The 12,119-nt window shown below is 45.3% G+C and overlaps 1 protein-coding gene and 1 pseudogene across 1 annotated transcript in view; one reads left to right on the plus strand and one right to left on the minus strand.

Moving 5' to 3' along the window:
* LOC124789345 (dynein axonemal assembly factor 11) overlaps positions 1-12,119 on the plus strand; it is a 230,272-nt gene that overhangs the window by 27,644 nt on the left and 190,509 nt on the right. The gene's annotated exons all lie outside the window — the stretch shown is intronic.
* On the minus strand, positions 8,538-8,655 carry LOC124790678 (annotated as a pseudogene).

The following is a 12,119-nucleotide window of genomic DNA, read 5'->3' on the forward strand; positions in this document are numbered from 1 at the left end:
TTGTAATCTAATAAACCTAGACATTTTACCATCTTGAATGTCTACTGTATAGGTATGTCCATATAAACACAAATGAGGTGCGAGAGTGCTAATCATATCGCAGAAAGTATGAAACTATCACTTAGGTGTCTTGGCAGTTTCGTATTTCATGCAGCAAATGCGCTGCTTTCATGTCGTGTGACTCATACTTTTCAATTGGCTGAGGACAGCCATAGCTGAAGACAGAAGAACCACCACGAACGGAACTGGAGGTGGGAGCGAACTGCAGAAACAGCGGATGTGGTACTGGGATTCCCACATTCCGCTAGTATGGGAATAAACCCATCCTGCTAATTCCCATGCACACAAGGGGAATCATTGTGGATAATAGGCACAGTGACTCTAGACTCACAAATAATGCCAAATAATTCGAATAAATAACAAAATATAACAGAAAATTTTTTGTCTTTCAAGGTGTTTCGAACCGTAACTAAAAATTCACCATGCTTCCCAGCCCTTCCCGTTCACCATTACACTATCAGTGATATGTCAAACAGATTGCTTGCAATTATACCTACATTAAATTTATGTATATGTATAATAACTGTCGCTCTATGCCTTTTTTTAATTCAAAATGTTCTAGGCTTACTTGCATTTCTTAATATGATTACTGTACTTGAACAGAGAAATGTATGTTATAAAAAAAAGTGTAATTTAACTGAATGATTTTCACATATTTATTATTTGAATGTGAATAGTATGCGTTGTTTTATTGTTTGGTTAATGTTTATAAAGCAAATATTACGCCATTTCAGAATAGGACAGTCATCTAGAAACGAAGCTTTATTTTTGGATATCTTAAGCTTCATGTTATTGCTTGTCAAAACGATTTTGACACTCTTGAAAGTGTTTCACGAAGTGGTATGTTGTATTTCAGTACCTGTGCCGAGCCCGAGTCTCGTCCGACACAGAGCGGAATGAAACATCACTGTTTCGATACAATCAGTCCGTTCCAAGCACAGGTGGACTGAAACAGCTTTATTTTGAAACAACGATACAGTTTTTGTGTCTGTCTCGAGATCGAATCTGGTCTGGATATCCGAGACTGGGGCGGAATGAAACACCACTGTTTCGAAACAGTAAACCACAGCCATTCCGAAACACTGAAACAGTTCCACGTATCGATACACTGTATCGAAACATAGAAACAGTGGCCAAGTCTAGTCATCAGTAAATATGAACCAGGTGAGGGGTTTGGGCTTCTGATTGGTTGGGAAGGATGGCCCATGAATAGGCTGTTATAGGATGGTGCCATGTGGGTGCTCATTCCTTTACAATGAGTTTGTCTGTAGCTGATGCCATCTAAGGAGAAGTAATTGCTGGTGAGGATTTGTTGGTCATGGTGACCAGGAAGGAAGTTGTAGATATGGAGTCATTCTGACTTTGGGAATAGTAGTATTCAGTAATGGCAAGGCCATGGGCATTGGTGATGATAGCGTAGGGGGACGTGGCATCAACAATGATGAGGAGGGTGCCAGCTGGTAAAGGAGCAGCAACTGTAGAAGGTCGGTGGAGGAAATGGTTGGTGTTTTTTATATAGGAGGGAAGATTATGGGCCGTAGACTGAAGGTATTGGTCACTGAGAGCAGAGTTTCTTTCTGTGGGAGCACAGTATTTGGCCACAACGAGGTGCTTGGGTGATTGGATGTATGGAGTTTAGGAAGCGTGTAGAAGGTAGGAGTGTGAGGAGTGGTAGGGGTGAGGAAAGATTCAGGGATGTTTTGAGATGAACCTAAGGTTTTGAGGAATGACTGGAGATGCTGCTGGATTTTTGGAATCGGGCCACTGTTGCAGGGTTTTTAGGAGGATAAACCTGACAGCTGGTGGAGTCCCTCCGCCAGGCAGTCACTGCAGTTTGTAATCACAGTGTTGGAGCCTTTGTCGTTAGGTAGGATTAAGAGGTCAGAATAAGTTTGTAGATGGTGGAGTGCACTTCTTTCTGCAGATATAAGGGTGGTTTCCATGTTAAAGTACTTGAGGAATGATGATGAGATAATGTTAGAGATTAGGAAATTCTGGAAAGCTATTGGAAGGTGACTTGGGGGCAGTGAGGGGGGATTATGGTTGGATGGAGGAGTTAATGGAGTCAGGCAGGGTTCAATATTTGTTTTAGACGGGTTGGTGGTGCAAAGGTGTTTCCATTGTGAGGCCTCGGGGAAAGAGAGGTGGATTTAACAAATACAGCAAGATTGAATTTAGAAGTTGAGCGAAAGGTGAAGCCTTTGGAAAGGACTGATACTTATGTGGGACTGAGGCGTTTGGAGGACAAGTTCATGGCTGTGTTTCAGGTCTGTTTATGTTCTGGTTTCTGTATGGTGGTTTGAGGAAGCTCATGAGGGTGAAGTAAATGCAGTAGGTCCACAAGTCAGTGTCCGTCAGCTATGAGGTGATGTGGGGGAGGTTTGGAGGCTGTTGTGGAGGTGGTGGATAGTCGTAGTCCAAGGGGGTGTAGGAGGTGAATGAGTTGGGGAGTTTTTTGAGATGGTATTGTGCATGGTGCTGTAGTTCCAGAAGGGCAAGAGTTTCAATCTGGGAGATGGGACTGTGAAATTCAGGATTGCAGCTCAGGAGAATTTTGCAGATGGAGAGGATGTTTTGCGTGGAGTTTTGCACCTGATTTATTTTGCAGGACTAGTTGGTGAGGGCTATGGACTGAAGGAATTTGAACAGATGGAAGTATTTGTGGAAGGAGGATTTGCAGCAAGAGCTGGGTAATTTAATTGGAAGACCATTTGGTGAGGAGTGGGGGTGGGGAGGGGCAGGGGGGGGGGGGGGAAGTGAGGTGATTCCTTCAGCTAGGCAACAACACAGAAACTGTATGTGGCAAAGGGTTCTGGCTAAGTATAGGCGCAGATGGAAGTAGCAATGGTCCATAGTGGAGGGCAAAAAATGTGTAAAAATACATGGAAAAAAAAATTGCAAAGGCTGAAATGGATAAAGTATGGGGGAAATGTGTGTAGCCTGAGGGACTAGGGCCAATAGTGACAGACAAAAACTAACTGAAGTTAATGTGGAAACACAGTGAGATCAAAGAAACGAATAAATAACAGGACAGTATGGGACATGAGATGCCACAACAATCCACATGTTCATGTGGTCATGTTTTGTGCAATAAGACCAATGATACACCTTGATTCAGAAATCAGAGGGTGTGCAGTTTGTAAGGCAATAGTAAAACACAGGAAAAAATAGAAAGAAAGGGATGGGCATTGAATGAAAAGAATCAACACTGAGTAAAGTATGTGATAGAGAATAGTAACTATGGGAAGCAGCATTGGGTTGGGAGATGGAAGAAAAGCCGTTAGGCAAAATCAAACAATGGAAAGTCCAGGGTAGAATAACTAAAATATTATGACAAGGGTAGATTGCTGCTCATAACATAAAGGAGCCATTAAGTCACATACGGGCAAACTGGAAAATTTACTAAACAATTCAGGTTTTGGGCAAGAGGCCTTCTTCAGAAATTGAAAGCACACCCACATTCATACAAGCACAGTTCACACGTAAATGGCCACTATCTCCAGCTGGTTACTGTGCCCCTCATGGACCAACAGCTTCAGCCCATTACCCATAACCTACGCTCCTATATAAAAGACTCCAACCATTTCCTCCACCAAATCTTCCACAGGTCCTGTTCCTATATCACACAATGCCCTGCTCGTCGCTGTTGCTGCCATCTTCCTCTATACTGACATACCCAGTACCCATGGCCTTGCCACTATTGAACACTACTTCTTCTGATGCCTGACTGACACCGAATCTACAACCTTCTTGCTGGTCGCAATGACCAGCTACAGTCTTATTCACAATCACTTCTCCTTTGATGGCTTCATGTACAAACAAATCCATGGTAAAGCAATTGGCATGTGCAGGGCACCAGCTGTGGCAAACTATTCATGGGTCATCTAGAGCAATCCTTCCTAACCACTCAGAATACCAAACCCCTCACTTGCTTCAATTTCATTGATGACATCATCATGATATTGACTAAGGGTGTGAACACCCTATTCACAGTTCTCCAGAACCTCAACACCTGCTTCCTCATTTGCTTCACCTGATCCTCCTCAACTCAACAAGTCACATTCCTGGATGTTGACCTCCACCTCAAGGATGGCTGCATTAGTACTTCCATGCACATCAAACTTACCAACCACCAACAATATCACCGCTTCAACAGCTGCCACGTTCCATACCAAGAAGTCCCTTCCACACTGCCTAACCAACCATGATCATCATATCTGTAATGATGAGGAGTCCTCCAAATATGCGAAGAGTCTCACTGAGGCCTTCACAGAGCAAAGGTACCTTCCAACATTCTCCAGAAACGTCTTGCATGCCTTGCCTCTCCGGTCCTCTACCACCTCCCACATACCCACCACCCAGCCACAAAGCAGCACTCATCTTGCATCTCAGTACTGCCCATGGCTGGAGCAACTGAATCACATTCTCCATGAGAGTTTCAACTACCTCTCATCATGCTTTCAAATGTGGAATGTCCTGCTCACTGTTGTCTCCATCCCTCCCACAGTGGTACTCCGATGCCCACTGAACCTGAACCTATGTTGTGTCCTTGTCCATCCCTGCTCCATCCAGCTCCTAACCTTTGCCCCATGGCCCATTTCCCTGCAATAGACCTGGATGCAAGACCTGTCCCATACATGCTCCCACCACCACCTACTCCAGCCTGGTCACATGCATGCCCATCCCATTAAAGACATGGCTACCAGAGAAAACAACCATGTGATCTACAAACTAAGCTGCAGCTACTATGCTGCTTTCTATGTGGGCATGACAAGTAACAATCTGTCTGTCCACATAAATGACCACTGACATAACAGTGGCCAAGAGGCATCTGGACCACTCAGCTGCTGAATATGCTGCCCAGCACTCTGTGTTTCACTTAAATGACTGCTTCACAGACTGCGCCATCTGGATCCTTCCTACCAACACTAGCTTTTTTGAACTACACAAGTGGGAACTCCCTACAACATATTGTTCATTCCTGTATCCCACATCCCCAGCCCCTTCGTTAGCGCCAGTCCTCCATCTGCTTCCCTGTTCCCATTCCAGCACCCAACATGCCTTCTATTCTGCCAGCACAGGTCTTGTCCTTTTCTCTCCTTGTGACATCCCTCTTTTCTGCTCCCCATTCAACTCCTCTTCTCCCTCCTTCCTCCATCACTCCCCCCCCCCCCCCCCCCCCCCCTTCTTGTTCCCCATGCACAGCCTCATGGTTCTGTATCTAGCAGCCCTATCCTGCCTCCACTACACTCCTGCACACTCTTACAGACAGCACAATACCTTCCCCCACTCCTATACTGGTATCCCTCCCCCTCCCCTGGCCAACACCTCCTCCTTACCCTTATCACCCACCCAAGATTGCTGCTCACATCAGACACATCTGTAGTTCACAATGAGACCACAGAGGCCAGAGACAGTGGTTATGTGTGTGTAAATTGTGCTTGTGTGAATGTGACTGCTTTCTGCTTCCAAAAAAAGCATTTTGGTCAGAAGCTAAAATGTTAAGTAGCATTTTCATTCTGCCTGTCTGTGACTCAATGTGTCCTCTCTGTGGTGAGTGGTAATCTGTCCTTGTCATAATATTTCACTAATTGCATTATCCAAACATGTTTTATTTACAGAATTATGTAGCTGCTCACTGCATAGTGAATACCATCTAGTATTTTTAAGCAAAATGTGGGGTTCACTGGTGTAAGCTGTGGTTTAGACTCTCTGGTGAAATCTCTGGGTAAATAAACTCTTGTAGTGATTATTCTGGGTCTCAGGAACATTTTCACATGTAAGCTTGCATACATAATTGAGGATGACATCAGGCACAGCTCAAGGAATGTTCCCTCAGTAATATGAAGACTCATTTTTGTGCAAAAGACCAGCACTTCATGAAGAGTTCTGTCAAGAAAGTGTGAAGCAGAGCTACAGGAGTCATTCAGCAGTGTTGGGCGATAACACATGGATGCTGCACAACATATAATATGGTCAATATGTAGAGTTTCCAGTGAGTGGTTACTCACACAACTAATTTCCAGAACCGTTCAGTGCAACCAGTACATGTTTTTTTCCTATACCTATGATTTTCAATCTTTTCACTAGGCATCCACTTCCTTAACTGAGTGGTCATTGTATCTGACTGCCATACAGTTGGCCCTGATTCGATTCCCAGCTGGATTGGAGATTTTCTCCGCTCATGGACTGGGTGTTGTGTTGTCCTCATCATCATTTCAATGTCTTTGAGATGCAAGTCACCCAATGTAGCATCAATGGAAAGACTTGCCACTTTGTGGCTGAACTTCCCCAGGTGGTGACTCCCAGACATCAATGCCATTTGATCATTTCATTCCATTCTCACTAGGCCTCCTTTAGGGGAAATATTTTTGAACTAGGGAACTGCTGAGTAACTACAGACATAGCTGCAACAGTCAGTGGAGATATAGAAAACTGCAGTTTGGACCGCATGAAAGATAACAGTCATACCTAGAGGGATACATGTTATTATCAAATTACTGTGGGCATAGATTAAAGAACGGGGGAGTGGTTAGAAATATAAAAAATGGAATGAAGTCCCAGACCTTAGGCCTTAATGTGTCCTGCATTTAACAGCTCTTTGGGTGCTGTATTTTAGTAAAAGACTTGGAAAACATAAGACAGAGGTTTTGACAGTGTACAGGCCCCCAACACCCAGTATTTTATGCTTTAGTAAGCAATTAGAGAGAGTACTAAATAAGACTTAAACATTAGTTAACAAACAACTACTACTGTCTTCTAATTATGCCTTCTTTCAGTCACATCTTTAATGTGTAATAAAACTGTGGGGCAACTCTTGTGGTCCTCAAACAGTACTCATGTGGGAGTAGTATTTAAGACAAATTACAGGAACTACACGCCAAGAACCATCTCAGAAGCACTTTAAAGAACTAAATATCTTGACCGTATCTTCCCTTTATGTTAAAATATGTGTTCTTTACAAAAAGAAAAAGAAGAAGAAGAAGGTTACGTAGCAGAATAACTATCCATTCCCAAGTAACCAGAAATAGAAATAACGTAGACATAGAATTCACGATTCTGTGCAAGATTGTTTTCAGTCTTATGACTGGTTTGATGCTGCCTGACACAAATTCTTCTCCTGTGACATCTTTTCATCTCAGAGCAGGAATTGCAACTTATGTACTCAGTTATTTTGTGGATGTATTTAAATCTCTGTCTTCCTCTACAGTTTGTACGTAAGTTCCCCAATCATTCTATAATCATTGGTGGAGACTAAAGTCATCCAATGATTAATTGGGAAAATTACAGTGTTGTTAGTCGTGGGCTGATAAGACACCCTGTGAAACATTACTAAATGCCTTCTCTGAAACCTACCTAGAACAGATAGTTAGGAACACCACTCATGATTAAAATATATTGGATCTAATGGCAACAAATAGACCCGACTCCTTTGAGGATGTCCATATCGAAACTGGTATCAAAGGCCATGACACAGTTGTGGCAACAATGATTACCAAAGTACAGAGGACAACTAAAATAAGCAGAAAGATATATATATTCAGTAAACTAGATAAAAAATCAGTACTGTCATTTCTCGACAAGGAACTTGAAACTTTCAGCATAGTGCAGGAGCATGTAGAGGAACTATGGCTCATGTTTAAAAGAACAATTGACCATACACTGGATACATGCACTAGAACATTTCGTAATGAGAGGGACGTAAAGAAACTTCTAAACAAAAATTGATTACTGCATAATAGGTGTAAAACAAAGCATAGGGCTATAGATAGAGAGATGCTGAATGAAAAGCATTTGGTTGTCAAGAGAGCAATGCGTGATGCCTTCAATGACTACTATAAATACCGTGAAATGATCTTTCACAAAACCCAAAGAAATTCTGGTCATATGTAAAGGCTGTTAGTGGTACCAAAGGTTGTGTCCAGTCCCTAGCGCATGAGAGAGGGACTGATATTGAGGGCAGCAAAGCAAAAGCTGAAACACTTAACCCCATTCTCAGATGTTCCTCTACGAAGGAAAACACAGGAGAATTGCTCCCATTAAACCATTGTACCCCTGAGAAGATGAATCAAATAAGTATTGGTGTCAGTGGTGTTGAGAAACAGCTGAAACTGTCAAAACTGAACAAAGCTCCAGGGCCTTATCTGATTCTATACAGAATGTTTGGATGAGTTAGCCACTCTTCTAACTGTAATCTATCATAGGTCCCTTGAACAAACTATCATGCTCAGTTCTTGGAAAAAAGCACAGGTCACACCTGTGTACAAGACTCCTCCCGAACAGACCATGAAGGCCCAAAGGTACTGACTGGCCGCCTTCTCATCCTCAGCCCACAGACGTCACTGGAGTCGGATACGGATGGGCATGTGGTCAGCACACTGCTCTCCTGGCCGTATGTCAGTTTCTGATATCCAAGCCACTACTTCTCAGTCAAATAGCTCCTCAGTTTGCCTCACAAGGGCTGAGTGCACCCCACTTGCCAACAGCACTCGGCAGACCGGATGGTCACCCATCCAAGTGCTAGCCTAGCCCAACAGTGCTTAACTTCAGTGATCTGACGGGAACCTGTGTTATCACTGCGGCAAAGCCATTGGCTTCTGTTACAAGAAGGGTAGTAGAAATTATTCACAATATTTCTGTCCAACATCATTGACATCAATTTGTTCTAGAATCATAGAACATTTTCTGAGCTCAAACATAATGAGGTATCCTGATCAGAATGACCTCCTCCATGTCAGCCAACATGGAATCTTAAAACATCGATCATGTGAAACCCAACTAGCACTTTTCTCACATGATGTACTGAAAGCTTTGGATCAAGGCAGTTAGGTAGATGCAGTATTTCTTGATTTCCAAAAAGCATTTGATTCAATACTATATGTAAACTTATTGTCAAAAGCATAATCATATGTTGTATCAAGCGAAATTTGTGATTGGATTAAGGACTTTTTGGTAGGAATGATGCAGTGTGTTATCTTGGATGGAGTCATCTTCAGATGTAGAAGTAACTTCAGGTGTTCCCCAGGGAAGTGTGCGAAGTATCTGCAGTAGCAGAATAGCAATGCAGAAAACTCAAATCCGAAAACAATTTATTGGACTCACCAAAACAAAAATACAATCATGAATAGAACAACAGACTCAATCCCAATTGCAGATTGTCACAAATATAAAATAACAAATAATAATAGAAAAGACCTGACTCTTCATAGGGAGAGATCACAATAAAACAATTCTACAATGTCAAGATATTTGTCGGTTATACCAAGTCCACCTGCAAGAGAGTGGCCAACTAGAAGAGGCATCCTTCCATGGTTGCCAGGGTGGCAGCTCTGTACACTTCCAAGCGTGAGTCAAACTGCCCTTTGCCGGCATTGTGCCACCCTATAAAGTCAATTTGGCGGATGTACCTGCCGGAACTATTTGCAATCACATGCCTGGCATATCAAAGTAGTTCGTGGGCTAGCTTCAAACTCTGGTGAAGGTGTTCTGCAGGCTTTGCAAATGGGTAGTGGTCCCTGAATGCCGTTGTTTATGTTGTGGCCCTCGGTAAATATTTGTGTTGACAACACAGATGATGTAGGTTTTCTTGGTGAACATACGCCCTGTGATGCAGGCATCCTGTGTTGGTTGGACTTGAAGTGGGACGCCGATGCAGTATGCGCTACAATATATGAAGTGGGCGGCCACAGCAGACCTCCCCCCCCCCCCCCCCCCCCCACCTCTTCCAGGGGCGAGTGGAAGGCTCATCTCGATGTCGGACCCCGGGTCCACCTGCGACAGGAGACTGGAGGTAGTCGTAGGTGCAGGATCCACCTCCATGGGCATAGGGACCTCTGCTGGAGGGTCCACCTGGGATGTGAGCAGTAGTGGTGGTGAAGATGGCAGTCAGGCAGGGAGAGGAGCACCATCATCCCCGAGGGCCAACAGCCATGGAGACAACAGAGGAGCCGACTGCGGACCACATTGGGGCAAAGCTGGATGGCATGCTTCTGGCACACCGTGCTCTCGTCAAGGGTTACTGCTGCCATAGAATGGCCGATGAGCAAAAAGACCCTAGTGGGGACCCACCGAGGATGATTCCAGGTGAACACCATCACCCAGACCAGATCCTGCAGAGAAAAATGGCGCCCTGCCAAATGCAGAAGAGCTGGGTGGGGAGGAGATGAAAACGGAGAGACAAGGGGGACTGATCAGGGTGGCCTTGAAGTTTTTCAGCTGGAGAAGGCCCATCCTAAACAGTGGACATAGTAGTAAAGAAAGAGGGTAAGGGTGCCGCCATCCAGGGAATGTTGGGGACACAATTTCGACATCTGGATTTTGAATGTACGGACAAACTGTTTGGCTAATCCGTTAGATGCAGGATGAAAGGGAGCAGTATGAATTAACTGGATGCCCAGGGTGGTGCAGAAAGAGGTTAATTAAGCAGATGTAAATTGAGGGCTGTTGTTGATCACCAACTTCTCCAGAAGGCCCTCAGTGACAAAGATACAGGAAAGAGCTTGGGTGATACGGGCGGGCGTCGTGGAGGACATTTGGGAGACATAAGGAAATCCACTGCCATCGTCCACAAGGATAAGCCAGGAGGAGCTGAGGAATGGGCCAGGGACTTCCAAGAGCAAACTTCACGTGGACCAAGGAGAAGGAGCAGGAGGCCACCGGAACAGGCGTCGAGGGGGCACTGACTGGTGCCGTTGACAAGAGAGACATGAGACCACCATCTGGGTGATGGTGGCATCCATCCCCCTCCAGTAGACATGCTGGTGGGCAAGCTGTTTCGTCAGGACAATCCCCCAATGACAAATGTGAAGGAGCTCCAAGGCCCACTGGTGGAGGGAGGGCAGCAGCACAACCTACCAACGATCATTATCACCCAAGCTGAGGAGGACCCCATTTCTGACAGACAGGTCCTGGTGGCAGTCTCTGACAGACAGGTCCTGGCAGCAGTGCCATTAGTCCCAGACCTCTGACTGCGGCAGCTGACGACGGTCTGATGGCCACCCATGCTAAACGTGGTGCATCAGCACCTGGAGGGTCGGGTCATCAGCTATGCAACATGCGACTAGCTTGGCATCCAGCGGCAAATCAGCGACTGCCTCGGCAGTGGCGTCATCCAAGTGGAAACAGGCAGTTGGGTCAGCATTGAACCCAGGGTCAGCACCCACCAGGAGAGAGGAGAGAAGATCTACATTGCCATGGAGAGCTGTGGCCCAAAAATGGATGTCATAGGAATATTCCATGAGGAACAATGCCCAGCACTGGAGGCGGCGAGCAGTCCTCATGGGGATGGTGGACAAAGCGCTGAACAATGAGACCAGAGGCTTGTGATCAGTGTATAAGGCAAAGCGATGGCCATAGATGAAATCGTGGAATTTCTTAAACCCAAAGATGATGGCCAAGGCCTCCTTCTCAATTTGGCCGTAGTTACGCTGAGCTGGGGATAGCATTTAGGAGATGAAGGCCACTGGGTACTCGACTCCATCAATGATGTGAGACAAGATGGCCCCCTCACCGTAGTCTGATGCACCGGCAGCCAAGGTGAGAGGCTTGGTGGGATCATAAGGGACAAGGCAAACCGGCATCAGGAGAGGAGACTTCAGACAGTGGAATGCCCTGTCACAAGCCGACGACCAGTCCCAGGTAACATTTTTATGGAGGAGGCGGTGAAGGGGTTCTGCCAGAGCCACGGCGTGTGGAATAAAATGGCAGTGGTAATTGAGTTTACCGAGGACTGACTTGAGCTGGGAGAAGCCCTTCAGGTGTGGCAGCTGCTGAATAGCCTCAACATATTGGAGCATTGGTCGAATGCCGTTGGCGCTCAAAACACGGCCGAGGTAGGTAATCTGAGGAACAAAAAAAGACATTTTTCCTTGTTGCAAACATAAGCTGGCACCCTGAAGAACATGCAAGAGGTGCCGGAGGTTCTGGGCCAAGTCCGGGGCGACGAAGCTCCTGCCGTAGTTTGTCACAAAGGGCGAACGGTATCGAGTGAGCCTTGTGGAACTTCGGGACCACTGAGGGGAGGAGTTCGATATGGGCTGCAAACCTGGAGACCCCCAGAA

This window comes from Schistocerca piceifrons, chromosome 3, assembly GCF_021461385.2.
Source record: "Schistocerca piceifrons isolate TAMUIC-IGC-003096 chromosome 3, iqSchPice1.1, whole genome shotgun sequence".
Classification (NCBI taxonomy): Eukaryota; Metazoa; Arthropoda; class Insecta; order Orthoptera; family Acrididae; genus Schistocerca; species Schistocerca piceifrons.